This window comes from Pteropus alecto, unplaced genomic scaffold (genome assembly GCF_000325575.1).
Source record: "Pteropus alecto unplaced genomic scaffold, ASM32557v1 scaffold69, whole genome shotgun sequence".
NCBI lineage: Eukaryota > Metazoa > Chordata > Mammalia > Chiroptera > Pteropodidae > Pteropus > Pteropus alecto.
Genome location: NW_006494610.1, coordinates 10492328 through 10511649, shown reverse-complemented (window position 1 = coordinate 10511649; position 19322 = coordinate 10492328).

Sequence of the window (19322 nt, the reverse complement as noted above, 5' to 3'; positions counted from 1 at the left end):
ATTAAATAATAAAATAATTAAAATTACATAATAATTATAATTGAGCATTATTATAATGTTCATAATATAGTTACTTTCTTTTTTCCCCACCCTCCTGCTTTCCTTTCTTCCCTCCTTCCCTAATTATTGCCTTTAATTATGACTGACTAGGGAGGTGACACGCTCTCAGAGGTTACTTCGTGGTGCCACCACTCTTATTTCCTTTATCACCTCTAAAGTGACTGGAGCTTCTGTGGCCAGGGTCACAGGAACACCAGCCTGTCGCTCAGCACAGCTCTACTGGAAAACTCAGGCTTCCAGATCTGTCGTGCAGTTGGTGAGGCAAGAATTAAAACAGGGACATATTAAAGGCTGTGGATTTGTTTCTGGTACACTTTCTTCCCTAAACTTTCCCAAAGCTTCTTCTTTTCTTTTTCTATGCCAACTACATACGACATTTTGCATGATCAGATTGGAATTTACATAATACATACATGCAAATAGTATGCAGAAATATACAGAAGGCAAATATATAAGCAAAATAATAGTACACATTGGCAGTCTTCTTCATATTTAAAATCTCCTCCATATTCACTATATAATAAACAAAAACTGTTTCAAACCCTTAAATTTTATTTTCACCCTCCAAAATCTTTATTAATAGGCCATGAAAATAGCCAGTCAGTTCTCCTGTTGGTCTATTAAGATCAAATCTGAACTGCAATGAGAAGCATAAACACATATTAGAATATATAATGTGTTAGGGAAATTGATTTCTAGTAAAATATAATTTCCATTGAAAACACTTTTTAAGATTTGAAGGCGTTATTTTCTAAAATTAAATTTCATAACCCTTCTTTGAGGGTTGCAAAACAATCTTTTAAAAATAATCATGTATAATGACTTTCCCTTGAATTTGTTATTTTATTTTGTTTAACTGAGTCATTTTGTAATATTTCCTACAGCTTTTATGCTGTAAAATATAAACCTCCCACACTGAGTATGCATAATGTTGTCAAATTAATGTTTCTATGAGAACTTTAACTTTTAATATCCTGACTTTTATGTGCTTAACCCTCGTGAATTAAAAGCACATTATCATGGTTTTTGGTAATCAATTTGCTTTTCTGTTTATTTAGAACACACTCTAATCATTAAGAAAAATCATATAACAAAGTTACAATTTTCCTTCTTAATTTATCTGCATATTTCAGAAGCTACACGCTTTGATTAACTACTCGCAGTGCAGTAATACACGCCTAGCACATGAGCACGGGCCCACAGGCTTGAGGGCAACTTCCAGGGTGACCATCTTGACTGGAGTTACTTGCCTAGACCAGATTTTGGTGACTGCATTTGTGATTGTGCTCTCTTTAGGAGGACCATCAGTACTTTGTTTCACTGAGTGGTTTTCCATCTCTACCTTTTACCTCAGGCCAAAGTGACCGAATTCATGCATAAGAGATGCAGACTTCCAATGTCTGTATCAGTGTCACTTGCTGCTGTTGACATGATTGATGCTGGCTGCCTATTCGGACTGGGGGCTTACCTACTTCATTGTTGTTCAAAGATGTCCTACGCTGCAATCTCAAATGCTGCAATTACTATCTTTAACATCGATCTCCCATACTCTTTTCTCAATCTGTTCTTTCTAATTATAACCTGCAGTCTCAATCTCTCTTAATTTCCCTGTTGTTCCTCCAATTTGGCTTCATTTGCTTCTCTAACTACTAAGGGACTGGAAACAACCTAGAATCTCTTGTTTCTTTTAGTTCACCTTTAGCATTTCCAGATTCATAATAAGCCTTCCATTTCACTATTGGCTATTTCATTCATAGACTGCAGTTGTTGCAGAAAACCATGAACTTTCACTAATGAAGTACTCTACAAATTCAGATTATCTAATGTCAATTTGACTCAACTGATACTTGGCAATCCTTTTATATTAGTCTTCCCTCTTTGTCACAATCCCACCATTTTCTGATATTCAACTGCTTTGACTTTCAGCAAAGAATATTAGCTCATTCTCTTTTTGGTACAGTAAGAGATAATTTGAAGTTAAATTCTCTAAAGTTTCTGAATTTCTGCCTCTCATATCTGTATTATCATTACCATTAGTTGGAATCATCCAACCATGTTGCTAAGACAAATACCTTTTCCTCTGCCTATCATCACTACCTTCACCTACACACACCTTTCCTTTTATCCAGAGGCAAACACTTTTAGCTCTTTAAATTGATTTTTTGATTTATCTCCATATTTTAATTAATTAATTTATGATGTATCTTGTTTTTTACTTTAGTCATTATTTTTTAATTTATTGATAAAGAAAATGAGGATTTAGCTTTTTTTTTTTGCCCACACTTCTGTACATCACTTCCTCTTTCTTTCCTAATCACATTTTCCCAATAGAAATAACACGTGTTTAGATTACTATTTAATGTTTATAATAATAACACTATGTAAGTCTAGTCCCAGCTGAACTTATAGTGTACTGAGTCATTTTGCTTTCTTTCATAACTTTTTGTTCACTCTAGATTTAATGTTTTCATTTCTAATTTTCCATGTATTAACTGATAATCAATTAATTAACTCTCTCTTCACTGGATAAATATCCTCTCAAAATATAAAAGTATATTCAAATATTTCATCATGTTTATCCTATTGAAGAAATATCTCTTGGAGCATTCTGACCTGCTCTAATCTAGACTATGTTGGCCTACCACACAGCTGTCATCTTGAGGTCACCTTTTGCCATCATCCTCAGGATTCATTTTACCTGTTCCCTGTATTGTATCCCCTCTCTCCCTGATGTCTTTTTTTGTGGTCTATTTCCTAATTTTTGCCGAGTACATCTGTCAGAAACTTTCTGTCAAAGGTTGCATGGGAGTTACATTTTTGAGACTTTGTGTGTCTGAATATTTCTTTATTCCACCCTCACAAGTAGCAAATTGGACTCAGAATTTTAGGAAAATAGAATGAAAACATATTTTCTCCATCCTGCTCCTCTTTATATATATTTATATATATTTAAATATCACCACCATTCTTCTAGTCATGCAAGCTTTGAAACATTCCTTCAGAATCATGTTCGAGATCCCCCTAACTCTTTTATTCCATCTCCAAATATTTGGCAAATTCTATGTCCTTTGATATCACAATATTGTCCTTCCTTTCTTCACTATTTCTGCTCGAAATACTGTCCTCTTTGACCAAGCAATAGTTATGTCACTGGTGTGCCTACCTGCCCCTCTTAGTATAGCTCTGATTAGCCCTGGTAAAGCAGGAGGCTGATCACATACCCTCTTATCTACCCTCTTGGGCTTATCTACCCAATCTCTAATGAAGAGACTTGGCTGAAAAAGGTAAGGAGAAAAATATACTGAGAGTTAAAAATAGTTAGAAAAAGCTCATATTCTATTATTGATAATAAAAACAACTCATTGTACATGGGTTGTAGATAAACTAGTCTTAATGAAACATGTGAGAGGACATAAATAAGAATTTTCTGCTTAAGAAATCTCTTTCTTTCTTGACTGCCATGTATCACCCTCCTTTTCTTTTCACTTAAATTATCCACCATTAGAGTTACTCTTTGGTTTAGACAAAACATAAGCAATCTTTAAAATGTATGCTATAGTAGATAAGAATGTGAGCCATGGAATCAAACAACTTGAGCTTGTTGGAGCTCTGCTATTTACTATTAGCATTACATTGTGTATGGTCCTTCACCTCTATAAACTCTAGTTTTCAAATCCATAAAATGGAAATAATACTAGTAGAATCTTTAAATGGTTGATTTGACAAACAAATGAGATAATCCATATATGGTAGTAAAGACAATGTCTGGAACATATTAAACATTTGAAAATGATTGTTGTCTGGAAGAACATAAACGACATTATGAAGAGTTTTTTTCTCCCCATGAATTCTTGCCACCATATTGAACACTTATTATGTGCCAAGCACTATTCAAGAGACTTGAGATATATCTTTGGATAATATAGAATAAGATCCTTTCTCTCATGGAGCATATATTCTAAGAAGGAGAAACAGAATAAACTAAAAAACATAATTACAAAGTAAATTATAAAGTATGCTGCAAAGAGTTAAATCTTATTAAATGGCCATAAATAAAATCATTAGCACCTATGGACTATTTAGTGAGTCAAGTACTTAGGTTATTAACTGTTAACTTAGATGAAGAGAAGAGAGGCTGCAAAAGACCTGAAGGGAGGCAGAGTTCTACAACATTTGTGTGCTGCAGGATTCCCAGGGGTGAATGACAGTTTGGCTAGAGACTTCTGAGAAGCAACAGGAACTCTACGAAGTGCCTGTTTATATTTTAAAGAACTGCTAAAGTTCTAAAGAGAAACATCACTTATTTTATATATTGCTTGTTCTAGCTTTGGTCAATTGGCTTACACATTGGTGCAAAATGAAGGCATTTTTGAACTTCCATGGATATTTTCATAGAACCAATAATTATGATAGTGCATGGTGGGTTCTTTGAGTTTGAGTGAGTGTGACACACACAGACACAAAGACACACACAGACACACAGACACACAGACACACACAGACACACACACACACACACACATATCCTCTCATTTTTGAAGGAAGAAAGTAGAAGTGTGGTATAGCAGAAAGGTTCTTAGAATTAAAATTCAAGATATCCATATTCTCTTTTGTTTTAACATTTTAGATATGTGGTCCTGGATTAAAACATCATTTAGTTGATCACCAGTTTTCTTTATCATGAAATGAGGTAAATAATACATATATGAAATGATATTATGAAAAGTAAAAGCATGAACACTGTGGCTTTATCTTTCACTGCTTCATTCTTCTTTAGCAATATTGATAGTACTACTAAAAATAATACAATTCTAACAAACATTGTTGATGGTATCTTATTTTTGTAATCCATTCTAATGAAAGTATTAAATGAATTAATTTAGGTTAACAATTCTTAAAAGATAAATTTCTTATGCCCAAAGAAAGATAAAGTTGATATATATGATATAAAGGGTAAATTATAAAGAAATATAAGTTGAGATATAAATACATTTCTTTTGATTACATACTAAAATATGGGAAACAGTGGTTTATACTTTTTAGGGTCCTTTTGTATTTTGTTAGACAGATACTTATGACTAGGAGAGCTTATGGACCAGGTTGCAAGAAGTTTTCAACGTTTGCTGAATTATATGAAAAGTGTGAAAATGCTCACACAACCTGATTATTAGGTTGTTTCTTTTTATCTACAGGCACAGAATCTTTAAGAACAAAAGCCAGAAAGCATGATTTGAGATCTATGTGTCCAGGAAGAAAATATATTATTTTGTGTTAAGTCAATTAGCACTAGAAAGAAAAAGTAATTGGCTGAAGGAGAAAGTTATTGGTGATCTATGAACACCCCTTTGGAAAGAAATACAATTCTAAAATTAAGAAAATAATCTGAAATGTAAAATGAAGTGTTACATAACAGTAATATGTCACTAAAGGTAATATCTAGACTGGAGAAATAGTTCAGCCAAATTTCCTGAAGTAGTTACTTACCTCCGTTTTATGTTGAAATAATTATAGTTACTTTCCCAATTCAAAAGATTATGAATAGAGAGATGACAGTGAAGTAAGACTCGAGAGTAATAACAGGTAATCAAATAGCATTAGGAATAGGGTGGAAGCTAGGGAGAATAAAAGAGGAAATATAGATGATTCATTATATAGCTAAAGTTGAAGATCGCTTTCTTTTATTGTTCTTCTGTATTTGGTTGGGACTTTCCAAAGTGGTGTTTAGAAAAGTTCAATAAATTTTATTACCCAAATTATGGTTTATATATTTCAACCTTTATCATGTCTTCTGGACCAGTCTTCCAAACAAAAACTAAATAGAACAGAAATGGAAGAAACGTTACTAAATTGAGTTTTTGCTTTATCTCCTATCATTTTATTAAAAAAAAAAACATTTAATAATTGCTAAATTAGGAAGTGCATGAATAACACTTTCTTCATGAGTTAATAAAAGCATACAGTACTTCTCTTCAAAAGATATGTCTGAAGAAAATGAATTTGCCCCCAAATGGTTAGCTTATTATTGATACATAGTGAAAGAACATGAAGGCCACTTGTCATTTTGTTACCATGGCAACTGAGAGTGCCAATGGAATTTTTTATTCTACTTTTTAAATGAAGGAACATTAACTTTTTTTTTTTGCCTTAGGAAGAAAAGAGTATGACTTGTTTGTGGTAGATGTGATTCTAATGCACGTTTCACCTCAATCATCTAATATTTCTTCATTTTCGTAAAATGCTTTAAATAGTTATTGACTTACAGGAAAGTATTACTACCTAGATGATGGTCAGTGCAGTCATCTATTGTGATCTATGTTGTACTGAAAGTTCTACGGAACTCACTGCATTACAGGTACCTGATACGTATTTGCTAAAATAAGTTGATTGTTAATAGTTAATGTGTTCTAAGCAGATAGGTCACTGTGTGAAAATCTAAGAAACTGAATTCTTTTCTTATTCACGTTTGTGCATGTATTTTCTTTTTATTCCTGATGTTTCACAACTGTAAGCTGGAGAAAATAAATCTTGACAGCTATAGTGACTTCCTCTGGATTCGACCTTTAATTAACTTACTCTTAGATTCCTGAAGACACTTCTTTAGTTTGTCACTTACTCATTAGCAAGTGTGATCATCATTAGATTTGTGTTATGCTTCAAATAAAAACAATCAGGAGATACCTTGGTCAATGCTTCTAAGCAATCACTACATATCAGTCTAGGCTTTGGGTTTTATCGCATTCATTTTCAATCATATAAAATCCAGAAGTATAATTTATACATAGAGCTAAAGTAAGCAAAAACAAATAATATAGTTTGTGTCACTGAATCCTATGTGATAGACAAATTATACAGCAATGTGAGCTTTATAGATTTCATATCACCTCATAGAGTGGATTGGGTTAAGGTCAAAAAGTAAAATCTGAAATCTGATTCAATTAATCACCTATTAGGTATAAGAATTATTTACTGCCTTAATAAAACATTATATATGTGAAGATGGCAGAGTAGGGAAACACTGCCTTCTCCAATGAACATATTAAAATTAAAACTAAATTATAGAACAATCAACCTGGAGCACCATCTGAAAACTAGCTGAACATAACCCCTATAACTAAAGATATAAAGAAGAGGCCACATTGCAACTGGTAGGAGGAGCAGAGACACAAAATGATCTGACCCCACTCCTACCTGTGGTGGTTGAGCATGGGGAAAAAAAAACTGGGGTAACAATACTTATATCAGACAAAATAGACTTTAGAACAATTGTTATAATAAGGCAGAGGAAGAACATTACATAATGACAAAGGGATCAATCCAACAAAAGGATATAACCCTAGTAAACATTTATACACCCCAAATAGGAGACCTAAATATATAAAACAAATATTGACTGACATAAAGGGAGAGATCTACAGTAATACAATCATAGTATGGGACTTTAACAACCCATTGACACCAATGGACAGAACTTTCAGACAGAAAATCAACAAGAAAACAGTGGCTTTGATGACACATTAGATCAGATGGATTTAACTGATACTTTTAGAGCATTGTACCCCAAAGAAGCAGACTATACATTCTTCTCAAGTGCACAAGGAAAATTTTCCAAGCATCTTCTCTGATGACAACGGTTTGAAACTAGAATTCAATTACGAGAAAAAAAACTGAAAAATACACAAACACATGGAGGCTAAATAACATACTACTAAACAATGAATGGGTTAACAATGAGATCAAAGAAAAAATCAAAAGGTACCTTGAGACAAATGAAAATGAAAATGCAATGACTCAAAATTTATGGGACACAGCGAAAGCAGCCTTAAGAGCGAAATTCATAGCAATAGAGGCCTACCTCAAGCAATAAGAAATTCTTAAATGAACAATTTAATATTACATCTAAAGAAACCAGAGAAAGAACAGTAAACAAAGCCCAAAGTGAGTAGAAGGGAGAAAATAATAAATACAGAGAGTTAATAAATTTAATAAAGTCTAAAAAATATACAAAAGATCAATGAAATGAAGAGCTAATGCTTTGAAATGGTAAACAAAATTGATAAACTTTTAACTACAATCATTAGGAAAAACAGAGAATGGACTCCAAAAATTAAAATCAGAAATGATGGAAAAGTAACAACTGACTTCATAGAAAAACAAAGATTATAAGAAAATATTATAAGCAAGTGTATGCCAACAAAGTAGATAATCTGGAAGAGATGGATACATTCCTAGCAACATACAATCTTCCAAGACTGAGTCAAGAAGAAACAGAAAATCTGAACTGACTGATTACTACTAATGGAATCAAATCAGTAATCAAAAACTCTCAAAAAACAAGTCCAGGACCAGATGGTTTCACAGGTGAATTTTACCAAATATTCAAAGAAAAATTAATACCTATCCTTCTCAAACTATTCCAAAAATTTCAAGAAGAGAGAAGGCTCCATAATTCCTTTTAATAGACCATCATTACCTTAATTCCAAAACCAGACAAAGATATTACAAAAAAAAAAAAAACTATAGGCCACTATCTCTTATGAATATTGATGCAAAAATCCACAACAAAATACTAGCAAACCAAATTCAGCAATATATTAAAAAGCTTGTACTCCATGATCAAGTGGGATTTACTCCTGGGATGCATGGTTGGGTCAATATCTGCTAATGTGATCATCACATTAATAAATTGAAAGATAAAAATCATATGATCACATCAACATATGCAGAAAAAGTGTTAGACAAAATCCACTATCCATTTATAATAAAAACTCCCAGCAAAGTGAAAATAGATGGAACATATCTCATATAATAAAGGTCATGACAAACCCACAGCTAACGTTATAATGGAAAAAGCTAAAATCATTTCCCTTAAGATAAAGAACAAGACAATGATGTCCACTTTCACCGCTTTTATTCAACATAGTATTGGAATTCCTAGCCACAACAGTTAGAGAAGAAAGAGAAATAAAGTTATCCAAATTGTAACAAAAGAAGTAAAACAGTCATTATTTGCAGATGGCATGATACTACATATAGAGAACCTTAAAGATTCCACAAAACAAAAGTTTTAGAACTGATAAATAACTGATTAACTGTATTCAATAAAGTAGCAGGATACAAAATTAATATTCAGAAATCAGTTGCATTTCTATGTTTCAATAATAAACTATCAGAAAGAGAAAATAAGAAAACCATTTTATTTACAATTACAACAAAAACAATAAAATACCTAGAAATAAATTTAACCCAGGAGGTAAAAAACCAGTACTCAGAAAATTATGTTACTAAAGAAAAAAATTGAAGAAAATAATAATAAATGGAAGAATATACTGTGCTTATGGATAGGAAGAATGAACATGGTTAAAATGTTCATATCACCCAAAGCAATCTATAGATTCAATGCAATCCCTATCAAAATACCAATGGCATTTTTCACAGAACTAAAATAAATAATCTTAAAGTTTATATGGACCTGGACAAGATCCCGAATAGCCATGGCAATCTTAAGAAAGAAAAACAAAGTTGGAGGTATCATGCTACCTAATATTAAACTATACTACAAGGCTATAGTAATCAAAACAACATGGTTCTGGCATTAAAACACACATTGATCGCTGGAACAGAATAGACAGCCCAGAAATAAATCTTTGCCTACATGGTCATTTAATCTATGACAAATTAGGCAAGAATGTACAATGGGGTAGAGAAAGTCTATTTAGTAAATGTTTTTGGGAAAACTGGATAGATACATGCCTATAAATGAAACTGGACCACCTTTTTATACCATATTCAAGAATAAACTCAAAATGAATTAAAGACTTAAATTATAACCCCAAACCACAAAACTCATAGAAGAAAACATAGTCAGTACACTCTCTTAACATTGCTCTTAGTAATATTTTTTCTGATATATCTTCTTAGGCAGGGGAAACAAAAGAAAAATTAAACACTATATCAAACTAAAAAGTTTTTGCACAGCAAAGGATACCATCAACAAAATGAAAAGACAATCTATTGAATGGGAGAAGATATTCAACAATGATATATCAGATAAAGGGCTAAAATTCAAAATTTAAAAAGAACTCACACAACTCAATACCGAAAAAATCAAACAATCCAATTAAAGATTGAGCAGAGGACCTGAAAAGGCATTTCTCTAAAGAAGATATAAAGATGGCCAGTAGACATATGAAAAGATGCTCAATGTCACTAATTATCAGAGAAATGCAAATTAAAACTGCAGTGAGCTATCAGCTCATATCTGTCTATTGGCTATTATCAATAAATCAAAAAACAACAAGTGTCAGTGAGGATGTGGAGAAGGGAACCCTTGTGCACTGTTGAGAGAGACTGCAAATTGATATAGCCACTATGGAAAACAGTCTGGAGTTTCCTCAAAAATTAAAAATTGAACTATCATATGACCCAGCAATTTCACTTCTGGGTACTTATATGAAGAAAATGAAAACACTAATTAGAGAAGATATATGCTCCCCCATGTTCATTGTAGCACTATTTACAATAGCCAAGATATGGAAGCAACCTAAGTGCCCAACAATAAACAGCTGAAAAAAGAAGTAGTGGTACATATATACAATGGAATATCACTCAGCCATAAAAAATATGAAACCTTACCATTTGCAATGACCTGATGAACCTATAGAGTATAATGCTCAGTGAAATAAGGCAGATAGAGAAAGACAAATAGCATAAATTTCAGTTATGTGTAGAATCTAAAGAACAAAACAAACAAATGAAATGAAAACAGACCCATTGATACAGAGAGCAAACTGGTATGGTAATTGCCAGATGGGAGGGGAGATGGGAGGGTTAGATGAAAAAGGAGAAAGGATTAAGAAGTAGTAACAAAAATAGCAATGGAAATGTGAAGTGTAACATAGGAATATAGTCAACAATCTTGTAATAACTACATAGTGCCAAGTGGGTACTAGATTTGTCTGGGGGATCATTTTGTAAATTACATAAATGTCTAACCACTATATTGTACACCTGAAACAAATATAATATAATATTGAATGTCAATTTTAAGTAAAATAAAAATTTTAAATAAAATTATATAGATAAAAAAGGAAAAAATTATGCATGTTTTAGAAAACACCAAAGATTTGACAAATCCATTTGCAAAATACCAGGAGTAACTTTGACATATTTTTTTAGTGTATTGCTCCAAACCTCAGTAATTATTTCAAAACTCTCTTATCTCCTAAAGGAGTATACATTTAATTATTGTTTAAAGCTACATTCATATATACTAATGTTATATATCTTTCAGACACAGAGACGTTTTTAAAGAAAAAAACCCTCTCCTTGAATACCTTTGGATATAAAGTTTCAGACTATGGCACCAACTGCTGTTTTACAGCTTAACAGTTTGAATTGAGGCAGTATCATACCCAAAGGAGTGGTTCTTAAATGATAGGATTCATCAGAATCACACAGAGGATTTGCTAAACACAAACTGATAGGTGTTATGCCTAGAGTTTCTGATTCTGTAAGTCGGTCTGGGGCCTGAGAATTGCATTTCTAACAAGTTCCCAAGTGATGTTGATGTTTTTAGTTCAGTGACAATAATTTGAGAACCACTGCTCAAACCTCGTTCAGATCTCAGGAAACCCAAACTAAAAGCAGCGTTAAACTTCATCATTAATTTAATTAAAACAACTCAAAGTATGAAGTTCATGACCTTGGCATTAGCCCTAGAGTAATCTATAGCTACCTACTGTGTTCAGAGGAAACAAGGCACTCTTTGTTTGTTGGTGTATAGGTGAACAGAGTCATGAGAGGAAACCTGGATCATTGTAGTGCTCTCTAATGTTACCTCACATTGCTTTTGCATAGTTTTCTTAGAAGTTAATTGAATTTGGAAAATAATGGTCAAATCTCCATTCGTGGTTGCTTATAACTTTCCTTATTTGAAGTAATATAAACAATCTTGGTTCTACATGGGCAAGAGTATGGCTTAAATTCTGAAAGACATAGGTTTGAAGATAGCTCACCAGGGTGATAACTGGCAATATGGCAAGAAAAAACAAGTGTCTAATGCAGAAGATCTCTTAAATTGAGCAAAAAAAATCTATGGTGGTCAAAAACAGAATACGCAAATGAAAAATCTGTGGATCTCCAATAAGCATGGGAAAATACTATCTCATTATTTCCCCATGTCAAGGCACCTGATTCACTAAATGTTAAATTACAATTTTTCTACAACTATATTAATTATACTAAATCAGGGGATGGGCAACATACATTGTAGAATTAGTATCCCAAAAGCTCTCTCTTAGAACAAATTATTTAAACAAACACATCTTTTGATTAACTCCATGATTTCATTTACACAATTATGTCCCTGGTCTAAACTAGAAAATGAAGGGGAGATGAGAGAGATGTCATTCCAAAGTCAAATTTTATTTTATAGTACTTTGTTACTCAAATTTAAAACCCACGATAATGAGTAAGAAAGCTAGGCAACGTTTGGGGTGATCATTTTTGAAGTTAACACATGGGTATATGTGTTTAATTTTAAGGCTTCTACACTAAATGATCATACTTAATTACTGACAGTACCAAGACATGGCTGTCTGCTAACACAAAAGCACCCACACACTGAGGAAAAACTAAGGCAAAGTGATTGATTTCATAATTGCATAGCATTTCTATCATCCCTACTTTGCTGACAAATTATTAGTAACCTAAATCTTATCCATTCCTTCACACTAAAGTCCATCTTCTCCACTCATCAGATTGCTGAGTAAACTTTACCTGCACAAATTCTTTTCTTCATCAAAATTCACAGTCCAAAATAATTCACTGCTCATGGATACAGGGACATGATTAGATAAAATGACTCACCCACGTAAAATCAGATTCCTAGGTAGCTGTATTATTAGATTTTTGATCCATTCTCACAATATATAATAAACCTAACTCCAGGATACGGGAACATTGCACTTTTACTGATAAAATAGGGTAGCAAACCATAATCCAAAGATTCTTGAAGTTACTATTAATTTCTTGAATTTTTAAGAGAATGGATGATGAATGTCCCTTCTGTTAATTCAGTTTTGCAACTTTGATTTTAATTCTTCAATACTTAATTTAGATATGTTCTATATCTGGCATTCCATAGGATTAGTAAAAAGAGGTTTTTGATTCCCCGATTTATTATTTAACAGATAATGTTTCAAGATTATATACTGAGTTAAAAGAAAGGAAAGATTAGTGACTTTTTATAGAAACAATATATATATATAGTTTGAAGTTTTTTTTATTCTCCTCATGTAAAACTAATCTGAGCCAGAACTAAACTGCACAGATAGACACAGCCGTCTGAGTTATGTGGAGACACTCTACTCTTTGACCTTCACTACATAGAAGATTTAGTGGATCATAACTTTATCACTTTATTTCTATTAGAATCTTTCAATGACATTAACTTTTTGTATCACCGTATGCCTCTGTGGCATTCTGTATTCTGAAATGCCCAATGTAGATCATTGAACACAGAGTCTATAGAATACCAGAAAATCCAAATGAAGGTAACTATTCAAGGATTTCAAAACATTAAAATGCTTGAAAGATTAAATGGCAAAAGTCATCTATATGAGTGATCAAATTGTACTTATTGAAGTTCTCAAGTATACACATGTCAAATTATCATGGAGAGAAGAAAAGAAGGAAAAGAAGACAGGAGGAAATATTAATGGGTACTCACTAGGCGCCCTAGGAGAGGTGCTTTAATTATTGTTAAAAATCTTGAGTTAGAGAATCCTCTGTGCATCTGGTGTATTTTATGTTCACAATACTTGCTATTATATTAGTTAATAGTTTATTACACTATCTCTTATTGAAGAAAAACAGAACAGAAATCACAGTTCAACTTCCCTATTTTGAAAAAATATCACAGATTTGGCAAATGTTATAACAGAAAGATATTCAGCAACAGCTGACAGGCTCTTAATTCCAAACTCTCTACCAGTGAGTAGTCATGTATAGAAAACATCTGCTTATATTTTGGGGTAATTCTCTCTACTCAGACCAGTGTGATGGCAGTCCTGACCTTAACTATTGAGTTGTATGGACTGGCTCTTCCTTAAGAAACTGAAGCAAAAAGGAGAAAAGTGACTTGATCAAATAAAATAGTTAGCATTCCGACAAAAAAGAAAACATGAGTACCCAAATTTTTTTTCAGTCAGCTGACAATTTTATTTATGCCTCTGAAGGTTTAAAAGAGCGGGGCTGGTGGTGGGGGTGTATGAAATACTATTTCTGCCTTTTTAAGACTGATACATGACATGCAGTCAGCATCGCCATAGCCTAGATCTACGTGATCTTTTAGGTTTGAAAGGAAGCAGGACTCAGTTTCTATGCAATAATAACCCTCGGGACCCTGTGGGTTTTTTTTTCAGGTCATTGCGATCCCTTCTTGATTAGACAGCAAATTAAAAGTGAGACAGGGTAGAGGAAAGAGCATTATGAGCTGTTAGCTATGAATTTGTAAACTTTGTTGGATATTTTTTACATAAAAATATTAGAATAAAACCATATGGTAACAAACTCTTTTGGCTCTATAGACTCTCAGATCAGTGTTTCTGAGAATTGCAATTATCTTGAGAGATTAAGGGAAGTTTTATGAATTAAAAGAACAAAAATAAAATTTTATGAGAATTTCAAAAGAATGCTATTTATGGTACTTCTGGCAATAGGCAGTGAGTTAATAGTGAATTATCAAAATAAATATTAGATTCTTTGGAGAAAATATTTGTATTTTTAGATAAATCCTTATTTCTTTTATAGGGAATAAGAAAACTCCATGTCCTAGGTATTGTACTGAGAGCACTGCATCTTTTTGTGGTAAATAATGATACCTTGCTGACCTTGCTGCCACTCTGGGGTATAATTACATCAGAAATACTTCTCCAGTCTATAGAATTCAGCAGACACTTGATATAAGGATGAAGTATGGAGCCCCTGAGTGCTACTGAAAGTTAAATGAAAATTTTATCATGTTATATCTGTAATACCCATATGTATGCTACATGTCTACCATAGGAATCACACTGTGTATTATTTGTAGGAGAAAGTGGCAACCATATTCACATTTTATGTTTGAAAAAATTTATTATATGATATAAAGCTTAGCAATTACATTCTGACTGGTTGCCATTTGTTGATTTTGAGTGTCCTGTTAAACTTTGTGTCCATTGGTTAGTGGCACTTGTTTTACTTCCCACAATGACTTGCTGAAAGAAACATCAATCTCTACCATTTCATGCTGGGTCCTTTTTCTTGGGAGTATGAGTTGTGATCATAAAGTTGAGACTCTTTTTTTAAAAACAAAAATTGTATTTTTATAAGATTCTTTAACAAAACTGTCAGTACTTGAACATAAAAATGAGTATTCACATCTTAGGAGACTATGCACCAGTTCCAACGTACTACTACAGTAAAATTTTCTTTTACGACTCTACTTTTGGAATTGCTTTTGGATTCAGTAGCACCTTTTGAGAATATCTACTATCATTACAAAATTTCAGTCTCTGAGGTTGAATTTGGCTTGTAGAGATATCAGCTAAAGGTTGTTCAGATTGAAACCTAAGTGAATTTTTTGGATTGCAAATTAAAGAAGTTAATATCATTTGGTTCAAAATAGAGGTGTGACAAAAATAATGAAACTATTTTCTTTGTGACTACACCTGAGTAATTGACAAAAAAAAATTTTTTTTTTCCCACAGTAATTGGAAACTATCCAACTGTCAAATTATCCCTAGGTTAATAAAGCCCTGTATTTTGGCCATTACTACTGTTATTGGCATAAAGTCATACCAAGGGGGATAGTAACACACAGGAAAGGGCTTAGCCTCTGGATTAGCATGTTACATATCCTCCCTATTCCTAATAGTCCTCGTTTGTAGAATGGGCATAATAATGCCAACCATGTGAAAGTGTTGTGAGGATTCAATGAGAAAATATTTTTAAATGCTCTATACCAATGCTTTTTTTCATTCTGATGTGCATAAGAGTCTACTTAGAATAAGTTTCTGGCAGGAGGTCTGGGCATGGCCTATGGTTGCACATTTGTAACAAGCTCTCAGGTGATACTGTTGCTGTTAATCCATGGACCACACTTAGAGTTGGAAGGCTTTAGTCAGGCTGTAGTTAAGTCAATAACTCAGTAAGGGTTAAGTTTCCTTCCTTTCTGCATGCCATGCCTCTATTTTTGTTACTTTAGGGGTTTGGATTTTGATCGACAACTATAACCACTAATACTATTGCATGAGAGATCCGGGGTAGTATATTAGCACAAGGAAAGTGACTCGGTGTGCATACTAAAAATAAGATGAGCTGCCATGTTTATGGGCTTAATATCTTCACTTGATAATAAAAATGACTTAGGTTCCTATTGCCTGAACTTCCATTTCTGGGAAGAGGTTATCAGGCATCTGGGGCTACAAGTAAAAACCAAAGCCTCATGCAGGAGAGCTCTCTAAGCAAATGTCTCATGCATCATCTCTATGGGAGTGGGCAAAGAAAGTGAACTGGAACCAAAAGAACTGAAACCAGGCAAAATAGGCTTCCAGGGTCAGGAAGTTTGACCTGGAACTATCTTTTGAATGGCTAGAAAAAAGAGAAAGAGACTTTAATGTAGTACATGCAGGGGTGTACATAGGCAGAGAGAAAGTTGTTTCTACTAAGAAATTTATTTTATGGGCAGTTATAATGAAAATATATCTTTATCATTTCAAATTGACAATGATATTCAGCAGTAGTCTTCCCTTTACTAAGGATTGCTGCTGGCTATTAATCATTTCAAAGATAATGAAAATATATCACCAGTCTAAGTATATTGAAATAAAATTAAACTCTACTAAACTCTAAATATTATTCTGTTTGAGGTGGCATGATGTTGTCTAGCTAACAAGCACAGTACATACACTCTAGTCAGTTTGTTACTCTGTACCCAGATAGTGTCACCTCACACTGCCAAGCAGCTACTCAAAAACAATCAAGAAACAGATGCATTCTCAGCAGTTATTCAGGGAGTTCTTGCAAGTAGGCTTTTAGCAATCCTTGACAAAGCACCTTCATCATTTTTCATGAAGCTTGAAAAACACTCTGTCATCTTTTAAGATTTTTAGTAGCATTTCTCACATCGTGTTATTTCATATCAATCATTACATATTCTAGAAACAGCTCCTCCACGAGGCTTTGAAATAGTTTTGATCCAGTAGTAGTATCTTGAATGTTGTATAGACTGGTAATGCAGACCCTTCAGACTCTTGTTGAACATTTTAAGTTGCTTTCAGATAAATCAAGCAACAATACAAAAATAAATAAAAATAAACATAGATAGATACACACATACACACATATAAACTTTCTGCTTTTGTACTTGGCTCACTTAGGTAACTGAAACAAAATATTTCTTTTTCTTGCTAAGTTAATTCCTTCAATGTTCTGACTCATTGGACATTCATTACACCTCTATTTCAGATTGCCCAATGTAGACTCTTTATATGCTTTGTTTTTAACTCCCTTTCTGTTAAATACAGTCTGGGTGTTATTTTAAGTATAGCCAAAGATGACTTCCTGTTAAGCATAATATTTATAATATACTTTAGAATATTGATTTTAAAGTCAACCAAAAGTCTGAGTTCTTTTATCTTTTGATATTTGCATCGATGAAATGTCACAGCAATGACAAAAAAAGAGACACTATTTTGCTAACCAGATAAGCAGCCTCATTATTTTATTAGCTTCCCACAGATATGAATGAGTATGTATGCAGGACTATATAATTGGAATCCCAAATGCAGAATGCTTAATAAATATTAATTAATATATACATTGCTTTTGCAGTCTACTTTTGCAAAGCAGAGAACTCACAAATATGAGGGTTATTAGCAGAATCTCAACTAAAGAGAATAACTCCCATTAATATGATTCCTTCAATAATTACAGATATCAAAGAGTTAGAGTTCTAGCTTAAAAATGGAATAAATTATGTTCACTCAATATGTACATTTAATATATTTAATTAAGACAAAATGATGGCTTAAGGTAGTGAGAGATCCTGAAATACCATAAATCAAGGTAATGTTATAATATACTTTTAAGGTCAAATACATCTTGAGTATGAGGATCCTTTTAAAAGTGGTAATTTATATATTGAACTTATCGTAGCTTCCTGGTAACCACTACCCTACTCTGAAATGTAATAAAGGGGAAGAAAACAAAAAGCTCAAAACCTAAAAGAAAAAAGAACTGTGCTATGACTAGACCAGACACTAACTACTACTGGATAAAGGTTTTGCCAAGTAAGAACCATCTGAAACAACAGAACATGCGCTATGTAGTTTGTGTATGTATATACTTCTTTATATGAAGATTCCTTGAAAAAGTATTTTACTTCATAGCGATTACAGATATTAATACAAACTTTGAACTCTCTTTATGAAATCTCTTTTTCTCTTTTAACAAACAACTATTCAGTTTTATAAACCAGCCATTGTCCCAAGGTAATGAGGAGATTCCTACCCTAAACCAGTGAGAGAAAGAGGCAAAAATTTAGACATCTCTGCAGGTTAGCATCCAAGAGTTTCTGCATTTGAATTTTTCCTATAGATTCCTAGTCTCAACTGATTTCTTAACTTGGACTAACTGCAACAATCAAACATTTTTTTCTTACATTACTTTTAATTTTTAAAAATTCTCCTTCCCTTAATATTCATCTGATATACTCTGCCCTTTAAAAAAAATGTCTACCCAAATTCATCAACTCCTTTAAATTCTTTAAATATGTATCATAAATTTGGCTCCATTCTTAGCCAATGAGTGCTATGATAATAATTGATTTACTGAAATTCTCAGTTAACCAGATTTTTGTTTACATCATTTGACTTTTAGACAAATGGATAGGACAATAGGACAATAATTTAATCAATGGAATATTGTCAAGGATAGAGGATATCCAATCCAGTTCAGTCTCTGAAACTATCCCCATCTCCCATTCACCCTCACTACACTTTTAGTACTTTGAGGTCAAATTTTTCTTTGTATTCATCTCTGTACCCCCAGCATCTAACACAGGGCATGTTCAACAAATAGTTATAAAATAATTGAGGAAGTACTAGATAATGAATATTGCTCTTCACAATGATACCCTGAAAATTACAAGAAATTGTTCAGCTGAGAAGGCAAACTAATAGTTTTGTTTTTTAGCAACAAGGTCAAAAACAGAAAGAATT